At 38.4% G+C, this 12,233-nt stretch overlaps 1 protein-coding gene and 1 pseudogene across 14 annotated transcripts in view; both read left to right on the forward strand.

The window, feature by feature from the left end:
• The window catches only part of ZP4 (zona pellucida glycoprotein 4), a 702,723-nt gene that overhangs the window by 508,476 nt on the left and 182,014 nt on the right, over positions 1 to 12,233 (forward strand). The window contains exon 1 of one of the 13 annotated variants that reach the window (XM_079900735.1): positions 8,671 to 9,016. The exons of the other annotated variants lie outside the window; for them this stretch is intronic. The gene's annotated coding sequence lies outside the window, so the exon portion shown is untranslated. Of the gene's footprint in view, positions 1 to 8,670; positions 9,017 to 12,233 lie in introns of those variants that run through there. 13 annotated transcript variants of the gene reach the window in all.
• LOC307175493 (dystrobrevin beta-like) lies at positions 8,512 to 9,632 on the forward strand (annotated as a pseudogene). The gene has a single exon. The product of its transcript is annotated as a dystrobrevin beta-like (transcript).

Genomic DNA, 12,233 nt, shown 5'->3' on the forward strand with positions numbered 1-12,233 from the left:
AATGGTAAATGGGCATGTTTTCTTAATTTCACTTCCAGGTTTTTCATCATTAATGTATAGGAATGCAAGAGATCTGTGCATTAATTTTGTATCCTGCTACTTTACCAAATTCATTGATTAGCTCTAGTAGTTTTCTGGTAGCATCTTTAGGATTCTCTATGTATAGTATCATGTCATCTGCAAACAGTGACAGCTTTACTTCTTCTTTTCTGATTTGGATTCCTTTTATTTCTTTTTCTTCTCTGATTGCTGTGGCTAAAACTTCCAAAACTATTTTGAATAATAGTGGTGAGAGTGGACAACCTTGTCTTATTCCTGATCTTAGTGGAAATAATTTCAGTTTTTCACCATTGAGGATGATGTTGGCTGTGCATTTGTCTTATATGGTCTTTATTATGTTGTGGTAAGTTCCCTCTATGCCTATTTTCTGGAGGGTTTTTATCGTAAATGGGTGTTGAATTTTGTCAAAAGCTTTCTCTGCATCTGTTGAGAGGATCATATGGTTTTTCTCCTTCAATTTGTTAATATGGTGTATCACATTGATTGATTTGCCTATATTGAACATTCCTTGCATTCCTGAGATAATCCCCACTTGATCATGGTGTATGATCCTTTTAAGGAGCTATTGGATTCTGTTTGCTAGTATTTTGTTGAGGATTTTTTAATCTATGTTCACCAGTTATATTGGCCTGTAGTTTTCCTTTTTTGTGACATCTTTGTCTGGTTTTGGTGTCAGGGTGATGGTGGCCTCATAGAATGAGTTTGGGAGTGTTCCTCCCTCTGCTATATTTTGGAAGAGTTTAAGAAGGATAGGTGTTAGCTCTTCTCTAAATGTTTGATAGAATTCTCCTGTGAAGCCATCTGGTCCTGGACTTTTGTTTGTTGGAAAATTTTTAATCATAGTTTCAATTTCAGTGCTGATGATTGGTCTATTCATATTTTCTATTTCTTCCTGGTTCAGTCTTGGAAGGTTGTGCTTTGCTAAGAATTTGTCCATTTCTTCCAGGTTGTCCATTTTATTGGCACAGCGTTGCTTATAGTAATCTCTCGTGATCCTTTGTATTTCTGCAGTGTCAGTTGTTTCTTCTTCTTTTTGATTTCTAATTCTGTTGATTTGAGTCTTCCTCCTTTTTTCCTTGATGAGTCTGGCTAATGGTTTATCAATTTTGTTTATCTTCTCAAAGAACCAGCTTTTAGTTCTTTTGCTCTCTGCTATCATTTCCTTCATTTCTTTTTCATTTATTTCTGATCTGATCTTTATGATTTCTTTCCTTCTGCTAATTTTGGGGTTTTTTGTTCTTTCTCTAATTGCTTTAGGTGTAAGGTTAGGTTATTTATTTGAGATGTTTCTTGTTTCTTAAGGTAGGATTGTATTGCTATAAACTTCCCTCTTAGAACTGCTTTTGCTGCATCCCATAGGTTTTGGGTTGTTGTGTTTTCATTGTCATTTGTTTCTAGGTATTTTTTTATTTCCTCTTTGATTTCTTCAGTGACCTCTGGGTTATTAAGTAGTGTATTGTTTAGCCTCCATGTGTTTGTAATTTTTACAGAGTTTTTCCGGTAATTGATATCTAGTCTCGTAGCATTGTGGTCAGAAAAGATACTTGATACGATTTCAATTGTTTTAAATTTACCAAGACTTTACTTGGTGACACATCCTCTTAAAAAGAACTGCCATAATAGAAGTAGCTACAATCAGCTCATTTCATGTAGAAAGCCAGGGTCCCATTTTTCCTTGGTACTCATCTGCTGAACAAGGTCAGGAAGATGTTGATAGTGATTTCACGTATATTTGTTCCAGTAAAATGGTGAAACAAAATGTGACGTGACTAATAAAGACAGAATAGAAAAATCAAATAGAGTGTGATTATCAAATCTTGGCTATATTTCCTAGCTTCAGAATATAAAATAATTGTGGGATTTTTTTTTCCTTGACATTTAGCTCAGTAAATGTTTCTGATAATTCAAATGCAAATTTCCAATTTCTGAGATAATTTATTTTCATTATATTGTTAACACTTAAGGTAAGCTACATTATACTTTGCATTTCACAAAAGATTTCCCTCCCTGGAAGAACTTATTTGCATTATTCAGATCTGAGAGTTATAAATGTCAGTGAAGCTTGACAGTTGTTTAAAACAAAATGCAAAGAGCAGGACGCTCATGGGTCTCAGCCCTGTGCATTACGTGAGCTTTCCTCTGTTGCATAACTATAGCCTGTACAATGTATCTTGGTCCACTACGTACATAGCCATGTTCAAGTAGGACACACAACATAATAAAGTGTGAAAGGTAATGCAGTGGGCTTGCTTAGTAAATATGAATGAGTGTCTCCTCTGAAATAGGCACTTTGCTGAGTGCTGGAAATGTGCCCATGGATGAGACAGATGGAAACTACATTCTAATAGGAGAGTGAGGGAGGGGAAGAAGGAAGGGAGAGAGGGAGGGACGGAGGGAGCAATCACAGATCAACAGCTACAGATTTAGAGAAAAAGGATTAGTAAGTGATATGAACGTTAATAAAGAACTGAAAACTCAAATTTGGAAATGAGCTAGCCATTCCCACTATTTGGATGACAGTTCAAATTTTATACCTTATGCGTTCTTCTTTGTGTATTATTGTATCTATTATATATCTAGCATGCCAAATTAAGCCAGATCTTGTTTGTCAGAGAACTCAAATTTTGAATCTGAGCTGAGACTGGACTTGAAGTGGAGTTTACCCATAAAAAAGGGGGATTAGGAAATGAATATGATAAACAAGATAAAAGGTAAAAAGTATAGGTTGCTTTGAGGAGCAGTCTTATTTAAAATACTGATAAAAACTAGGCAAATACATCAAAGGCTAACTACAAATATTTCCTATGCCAGGTTTGGGCTAGTTTGCTTGAGTTGCCACCCGACCACTCCTCATCTAATCTTCTGTAGGGACCACTGGTTGTCTTCCCTCAGCCTTTCCCCCAGACCATCTTGACAGCCCCAGGTTTCTATAGAGGATTTCATAATGTAAAGGAGAAATATAGATTTTCCTGATGTGGAACCCATGAACTAGGTGAGGCCAAATGGAACATTTCACTCCCCTTGACAAAAAATAAAATTAGTTAAGAGTTGGCATTATGACTTAAACTGATCCAAGGACGGAATTTTGAGGCTTTTTTTCTGAAAAATTGGGGACCGACATGCTCACTCTCCTTATGAATGGCGTGATATATGGTAGTGAAGACAGGAACTGCTAAAACTATTTTATTACACATAGGGAAGGAGGATGACGCAAGAACAAGAGAGAAGCTGAATGAATCAGAGGTAAAAGCTGGAACCTGAATCAGATCACACCTGAAATTTGCACTATTTTCACCCTTTTCAGTTGCTGGCTTCTTAGCTGAGCCTGTCATTTCTGTGAATCATTTAATCCAGTTGAGTTCAGTTTTCTAATTAAAATTTCTTCTGTCTATCCATGACGGAATCCTCTTTGTTTAGATTTTTATACATATGGAGACTGTTTGTCCCCTTCATTGGCTCTGCTATCCTGGGCAGACAATGGATTTCTTTTCTAGCCTCACCCATTCTTTCCATCTCCCTGACCTCCTGCCACAGGGAACTGCTCAGCTATGTGTCTTAATACCCTCCATGAATCAACAGCCCAGACCAATTTTCATGGAATCACTCTGGCATCAGGAACCCATATTCTCTGACACCGGTAGGCTTTGAGGGAAATAGCTATAAATTACTAAAACTTCTTTCCTAGACTACAGCAGGGTTGAAAACTGGATGTCCTTGGCCTATCGGCATATATTCTGAGTTTAATGTGATGTTTCTATAAGCAAGTTATATTTTAGAAATGAATTACTTTCTGTTCAAGTTTGAAGATTTTGGTTATTGAAATTAAATGACTGCCTAAGTCCTGCATGAACACAAATCTAGCTTAAATATTGTGTCTCCAGGTAGATGAGACTTTCTTACAGCATCCAGTTGGAGGAACACTTCTGGATGAATTAAAAAATACATGGATATGATATGAATAATTATTCATGAAACAGACATTTATTAGTGTTCCACCTTGTAGCACACACTACTCTAGATCCTATGAAGTCCATATTAGGAATTATAAAAACTCATGTCTGCTCTCAAGGAACTCATATACAAACAACAAATAATAGTGCAGTGGGATAAAAGCGTCACCATCATAGAAACACCAGTCATACAAATGAGCCCAAGACGGTTCCTATATATTGGCCTTTGTTTATTTCTTTAGATCAGACTGAGATGTATTCCCTGAAAGCTCAACAGTGACAAACTCAAATTTTTACCCATCCAATTGTTAGCTTGTTAAACATCACTAAATTAAGCAGATTTTTAGCCTTTTAGAGTCTCTCTGCTTTCATATCCCACAAAACTGCACCTAATGCCTGCTAGCCAAAGATAAGATAAAACCACAAGACAACAAAAAACACAAAGCCACTATTTCCCTTGGGAGCCGTCTGCCACGAGAGTCTTTGCCAGGCTGCTGAGCACATCCTCTAGAGGTAGAAGGCTCTCTCTGAGCCCCTTGCCCTCGAGGTCTTGCCCCCTCCCCTTCTAGACGGTGGCTCCCACCCCTTAAGCCTCCAGACTTCTGATGCTGGAAAGTACCTCCTCTGCATGCATTCCATCAAAATAAAGATTATGAGTACTACTGCCAGGTCATATCTGTTTTCCTGCTTATCCCTGAAATCCTCAAACACTGCCTAAGCACATAAGCCAGATTCAGTGAGAGAGAAGAATATAGGAAAGTTGAGAGGACAAAGAAGGGGATAAAGGCAATCACAGTCATGGGGACAGAATGTACAAAGTTCTGAAATGTAGTACATTCTGGATATGAACTTTCAGGAATTCAGTGTGATTGGAGTGTCAAAAGCAGAATGTGAGAAATGAGATTAGACAGGTACACAGCAGATAGAGCATGTCATGCCAAGAGGTTTGTATTTATCCTGGCAGCAATGGAGGTCTGTTAAGGAATGTTAAGCGAGGGAGTAAGTGATCAGAATTGTATTTTAGAAAGATCCACCTGGAAGCAGTGTGGAGAATGGTTTTGAGGAAAATCAGCACCAGAAAAAGTTTGCCCAAATAAGAAACCATTACAGTAACATCAGTGAGAAATTATGAGGCCTTGGACAAAGGTGTGAGAGAGATATGGAAACAATGAGTGTTTTGGGTTTTTTGTCTTTTTTTTAAGAACAAGAATCGAGAGGATTTTTTGATTGACTTGACATAATGGGTGAGAGGATATGAAGAGAAAAAGATGACTTCCTGGAATCTGGTTTGGGTGAATGGCTGCATTGTAGTGTATAAATTAAAGCTGAAAGAGAAATCTCAGAAGAAGGAACGGACAGATTTTCTGGTTGGAGGGCCAACATTAATTTCAACTTTGGACATGTTGAATTTGAGGTCTTTGGAGTCATTTAGTCATTACCATTAGAGAACTGAATAGAGCTGGGAGTCCAAAATTCAGAAAAAATCTGTATATGATAAAAATTTGGATCTAGCCTATGAGCAGTGGTTGAAGACACAGAAGTGATGGGATTGTCCAAAAATAGTTATGAAATATAAGAATCCCGGATGGATTCCAAGGTACAGTGATATATTAAATGAATGACTATAGAGAGAAGAATATACAGAGGAGAGGTATCCAGGAAAGAGAGGTGACATGGACGTGAAAAGAGAAGAAATATACAGAAAGAAAGAGAGAAATGAAAAGTTTCCACAACCTCCTTATAAGATCAACTATTCAATAATTTTACATTTAAATAATTTTTTGTTCTTTATTTTGAAATACCAAAATAATTGTGATCTCATTAGTATCTTTGAGCTATGCTCTTCAGATGGTGAAGTGTGGTCCACATGCATCAAAATCACCTAGGAGTATGGTTTAAAATTCAACTCTACTCCAGAAATCTGAGTCAGTGATAAGGGATGTGGATCCAGGAATCTGACTTTCCTAGCTTTCCAGGTTTAGTCCTACTGTCTTACAAGGAATTTGGGGTAAGAGCTCCATTGAAGTGAAACTAAAAACTAGGATTTAGGATGTGAGGTTTGATGTTTAAAGATCTTTAATCCTGCTTTCTGCAGTGCTCAGACCAAGACTGTAAAAAATGGTTAACTGTATAAGAAAGATCAACCTAGTCATCAGTTTCTGAATCAAACTGAGAAGTTGATATATTTAGAAAACAAAATAGTTTCCTTTCATGAACCATTATCTATATATTTTTAATGATCAAAGTAAGATCCATAAAATGTCGATCTGTGTTGTAATTAATTAACAAAAGGAAATGAGAGTTTCAGCTATTCCAGCCAAAGCCAGTAGATTTAAACTGTACACTAATTTTTAAGTGAACAGAAACCTTTAAAATATATGTCAAACTGTTCTTTTTTTTTTTTTAACATGAGGGTTAAAGAATAAATAAGGAGTTGAATGACCAACTCCTGTAATACAAATAATTACATAAGACACTTCATAAGAACAGGACAGATGTCTGGTTTGTCACAGCATGCCCACATTTAGCACAGTGCCTGGTATATAAGCTACTCAATAAATGGGTTTGAGATTCAAACAGAACAGTGTTCAAATACACATCTACCACACAGCAATCCTTTGACCTTGAAAAATAATTGTAACCTCTCTGTTTTAGCCAGGGTTCTCTAGAGAAACAAAGCTAATAGAATATATTCAGATATATAGAATGAGATTATGAGGCATTGGCTCAGCAATTATAAAGGCTGAGAAGTCCCACAATCTGCCGTCTGCAAGCTGGAGGCCCAGGAAAGCTGGCAGTGTGGTTCCAGTCCAAACTGACAGGCCTGAGAACCAGGGGAGCCAATGGTGTAAGTCCCAATCTGAGTCTGAAGGCCCCCAAACCAGGAGCACTGATTTCCAAGGGCAGAAGAAGACAGCTGTTCCAGCTCAAGCAGAGAGAGCAAATTTGCCCTTCCTCCTTCTTTTTGTTCTATTCAGGCCCTCAACAGATTGGATGATGCCCACCTGCACTGGTGAGGGCCATCTTCTTTACTCTGTTGTCTACCGTTTCAAATATTAATCTTTTCAGGCGACACCCTTACAGACATACCCAGAAATCATGTTTTACCAGCTGTTTGGACATCCCTTTGTCCATCAAGCTGATGCATAAGGTTAACCATCACATTCTCTCAGTTAATTTTCCTGTAAGCTTGTTCTGGCCTTACATGGTGCAGTGTGTGAAAAGTGACTCACAGAGCACAAGCAGTCAAAATATGCAGAGGTAAATAGACCTTGAAGCTATCATAGCTTAAGTCAGGGCCTCTTACTTGCATATGCCCCTTCCAAAGCCTTGTATGGGGCTCTACTAATCGGTTAAGGTGATCTGGTTTTTTGTAATGTTTGCAAAAGTAACATATTTTATATTATTTTTATAAGAAAGGGTCCCCTAAATGAGCTTTAGGCCTCACAAAACTTGGCTTTGTCCATGAATATATGATAAGTAGTAGTATTATTCGAAAAAGAAAATTTATAAAACCTATAGAAAATTCCTAGCACATTACTGGCACACAGGAAATGTGTTATTTTTTCATATGTTATAAATTGCTTATGTATAATATAGACTGTTCCAGCAATGTACATGGTAGTTTATAAATATACATAAAATATATAAAAAGTGGAAGAAGATATGATAGACGTTTTCTAACAGAAGAGAGGTAAGATGAATCCATACACATTCTAGCAGTCAAAGCAAAATGCAGTAAAATTGGGTATTTATTTCACAGTGTGCATGAGCAGAGGAAGTGCTAAGGAGAAACTCAACTATTTCCAGTATGAAGTAAAATATTTAGGAGTTTTTCATTAAAAGAAAACTAGTGTACTGAACAATGTCTTCAGGGCATCTTTAGAATAAAATCAGCAAATGATATCATACATATGTTAAAGACCCCATAAGGAAAGTGTGATAATAATGTTAGCCCTACTTTTTAGATTGTATAAATTCTTTGTAAAAGGATGTGAAAAAAGGAAAATTTGTGTGTTTCTGAAGGTAGGTACGGAGTTAGTTGTTGAATAAAGATTCTCATTGAGGAGCTAAGAAACGCCAGTTGATTACAAGAGATTTGCATTGTGAGATGGGGTCACAGTCGGATAGTAATTTTATAGCCAAAAAAGGAACAATTTATTGTGCAGCGACCTGAGTGGTGGGGAGGTAGTTAAAAACTGATACAAACATTTGGGCTGGAGAAATTGACTCCGGAAGTCGTTACACAGAATCCTACGGAGGTGGCGCGTGCCCGCCCTGTGCCCGTCCCGCCCCTCACGTCCCTCGCGCCTTCGCAACCTCACGCCCCACCCCGCCCCACGCCCTTCACGATGCCGCGCCCCTCACGCCCGTCACGCCCGTCGCGCCCTTCATGTCCCTCACGTCCCTCACGTCCCTAGCGCCCTCGCGACCTCGCGACCTCACGCCCCTCACGCCATCATGACCTCGCGCCCCTCGCTCCCTTCATGCTGTCGCGCTCCCGGCGCCGTCGCGCTGGGCGGGAAGCACCGAGAGCCAGGCACTGGAGAACGTTCGCTGCTTGTGCAGCTCAGCAAGGGCCAGGCCGGAGAAGGCGAAGGCGGCTGCGTCCCAGAGACCTGGGCGCCGCCAGCTCCGGCCCGGAAGATGATTGAGGAGACTGGGAGCAAGCGTAACATGGCAGAGAAGAGGCAGCTGTTCGTAGAAATGCGTGCTCAGAATTTTGATGTCCTATTACTATGAATTGACAGATTGCAAAGCACGATTTGTACAAAAAACGATGCAGCCTCCATTTTGCTGCTCTCTGGAACATGCTGGAAGCCTTTCGAGACGACGGCCTTGATACACTGGACTCATCCCCTGAGATCAGTGTGTCCCGCCTCGGGACCGACCCTCATCCATCTACTGCCTGCGGAGCACGTGCCTTCCTCCTCATGAGTCGGCGTGGACCAGCGCCTCAGCTCCTCCTCGACTTCGTGATTGCCGCTGTGACAGTGAGGCCCGAGGCAAGTTGATGGTATTTTCTGTTAAAGCTGTGTTAGCGTGTGTGGTGGGAAAATGCTGGACAAGCTGAGATATGTTTTCTCCCAGATGTCGGATTCCAGTGGCTTAATGCTATTTAGCAGGTCTGACCCGTTTCTGAAGGAAGTTCTAAAGTTCCCAGCAGCTGTCTTTGAAGGGCCATCTTTTGGTTACACAGAGCACTCAGCCTGCACCTGTTTTCCGCAGCCGAAAAAGAGAATGCTGAGTACGCCTTTAGACACAGCAATGGCTGGTCCTCCTCCCTGGGGCCTTGTCTGGCTACCTCTCAAGCACAGGCTTGCCCACATGGAGGCGGTCTGCCATCCCGTGGAGTGCTCCAGTTTCCGGTGTGAGGCGGAGTGTTCCTATTCCTGGTTTGAGCGTGGGATGGGTTTCTGGTACCCGGCAGTTGCCACACCCCCAGCTCTGCCAAAATTGCTCTTTGTGTGGCCGTGCCAGTGTCCCTCACGGCAACCAACACCAGGTGAAGGAGCATCCCTCCTGGGTAACTGCTTTGTGTCTCAGTCTGTGTCCCCAACAGTTTGTTTCATCAGTAACAACACTAGGGCCACTTTCCTCATAGATTCCTACCGTAAGTAAGGGTGTAGTGTCATGAAATATTAACACTTACATTTATGACGGGGCTTGCAGCTATGTTGTGTTTCATCACTTGATTTGAAAAGCAGAGTTTTTAAAGTATGGGGAGATGGAGTTACGATGACATTTGACAAGGTCCCTTTTATTCAGTAAATTGGAATGTGACAGTGCTCGCTTTCCAAGTGAAAGGTGTCTTCTTGTTTTAAAATTTGTACAAGGGGTACCACCCCCACCCCAAAAGACTTAACTCTCTGAGCTTTAAGGAAGATTTAAAGTTCTTTTTTTCAAGCAAGTTTACTTCGTGCTTATAGGGTATAAATGTTGCAAAGAAAGCTGCATGAAATGAAGTTAAATTTTTGCCTCTCAAGTTGGGGAAATACTGTATTTTACAATTGTCACGTGGATGTCTTTACTTTCTAAAATAGTCTTTTAAATAACAACATTTGGGTGGAGCTTAATGTCTGATTTTTCTGTGGTGTTTATAAATCATGTGATAAGTTCAGCACCAATCATTTTTCCTTCCCTTCTCTCAGTTTATTTCCAGAGTTTTAAAAATGTCATACTTTTATTTCCAGAAATTTCTAGAGCCTTGTTTTAAAACCTTTTACTTTAGTTTTTGTTGGTTAGTTTACTGGAAGGTAGAAAAATATAGAGTCATAAGTATAATTCAGGATCTAAGTTCTCAGGCCTGTTCATCCTACTGGAGTTTAAGTACTAGAAAGCTTTGATAAGCGGGGGTTTTTCCTCTCTTTTTTTTTTCGTTTTCCTAGTTAACCTTCTTAAAAGTCAATCAAGAAGAAAGCAAGTAAGTTCATATCAGGGATTAGTTAAAAACAAAAACCAAACTTTAATCAAGTGTATACTTTACTTCCTACATTTCTGACAATGTCTTAGATATAATTTTTTTATCAGATAGCTTTTCAGTTACGGTTAAACCATATAATTTTGTTAAACTGAACATCCTATCCTGGGTATTGTTGTTTTGTAAATTCCAGTATTTTGTTTTTGGTTGAGGTGTCATTATTTTACATTTTTTAAACAAGCAAAGGGAAAAAAAATAACACTTAGTAGTTTCTTCTCTTTTTCATTGACTCGGGAGAATTTATAGATTTTCAAATAGTTACTTTTTCTTAAAGTACAAGTATCCCACTGTGTTAATTGACTTGTTAACATTTTCAACTGTTTTTGGTTAGAGTCTCACTCTTTACACTGAGGTAGCTCTTTGCCCTATTACCTTTTTAAAAATTTATTTACTTTTTTATTTTTTATTTTTTTTTAACATCTTTATTGGAGTATGATTGCTTTACATTGTTGTGTTAGTTGCTGCCTATTACCTTTCATAATGATTGGATTCTCTGGAATGTATCTACTGAAAATCCTCATCCTAGATATTGGGGCTAGGAGGTGAACTTGTTTTTCACTTTAGTTTGAACTTGCTCCTTTAGCTAATTTATAACCCTTATAGAAATGGGAATTTTACGTTTATTTAAAGATAAATGACTGTTTGAATATTGCTTTCTGATTTACAGAGCAGTTTTTCACGTGAAAAACTCTGTTGAATTTTTCCATTGCTCTGTAACATACATAAATTGAAGTACAGAAATCACAAGTGAATTCTTATATTTCTGTTTAAACTTCACAACACTCTTGTGAAGTAAGTCTTATTTCTATTCATTGTTATTTTTATTTCAGCATTATTTTTTTCTAGTTTATTAGTTCATTTTGGTTATAGTGACTTAAGATTTTGGGAAAAATCAAGTATTATCAGCATGCATAATTTTGAAGCTGGTATCATAAATGTATCAGTTTTGAATTTTGACGAGTATATACATTATGTAGTAGATGCATACTGGTAAGGCCTTTTAGCAATATACGTGTGTGTGTGTGTTGTGAGTATAACTTGTTTTCGAGATTAGGACTATGTGCAATACCCTTGTTCTTTGAGGAAGATATCAGTGAATTTTGAGGCTGATGTGAGTAAAGAAGTTTCCGCTTAACAAAAAGATGTGTAATCAGTTAAGTAGTAATTTCTTTGAAGATTGTCCACTGTATCTGTACTGATATTTTGAATGAATGTTTCTCTGTGTTCACAACAGATGAATTTAGCGTGCATTTAACCAGCTTCTATATGAATTTACATTGTAGATTTGATATGTCTAGTGTTGGTGTTTGGAAGTTTGTTTTGATTTTTCCGAAAGTTTTCTTTAATATTTTATCTAAGTAACTAGCAGTATAATTTCTTATTCTTCTAGTCATTGATCCATTCATTTGCCTTTATTATAGAAAAAAAAAAGCCACACGATACTGTTAAAAAAACAAAACAAAAGAATCCTAGGAAGAAGCCCTCATCGTAGTTGTAAAGCATGAAGCATGATGGTGGCTAAGAGGCCCTGATATAGAAGCTCAGCAATTTAAGGAATAAAATGGCATTCCACAAACAAATAATAGGGTAACTTTATTCTTTTCAATGACATCTGTTATATCCTAGAAACGCTCAATTAAAAATTAATATTTTCTGGTCATTCCCTGGAAGTCCAGTGGTTAGGACTTGGCGCTTTCACTGCTGGAGCCCAGGTTCAGTCCCTAGTTGGGGAACTAAGATCC

The sequence above is a fragment of the Stenella coeruleoalba genome (assembly GCF_951394435.1).
Source record: "Stenella coeruleoalba genome assembly, chromosome: 16".
NCBI classification, from domain to species: domain Eukaryota; kingdom Metazoa; phylum Chordata; class Mammalia; order Artiodactyla; family Delphinidae; genus Stenella; species Stenella coeruleoalba.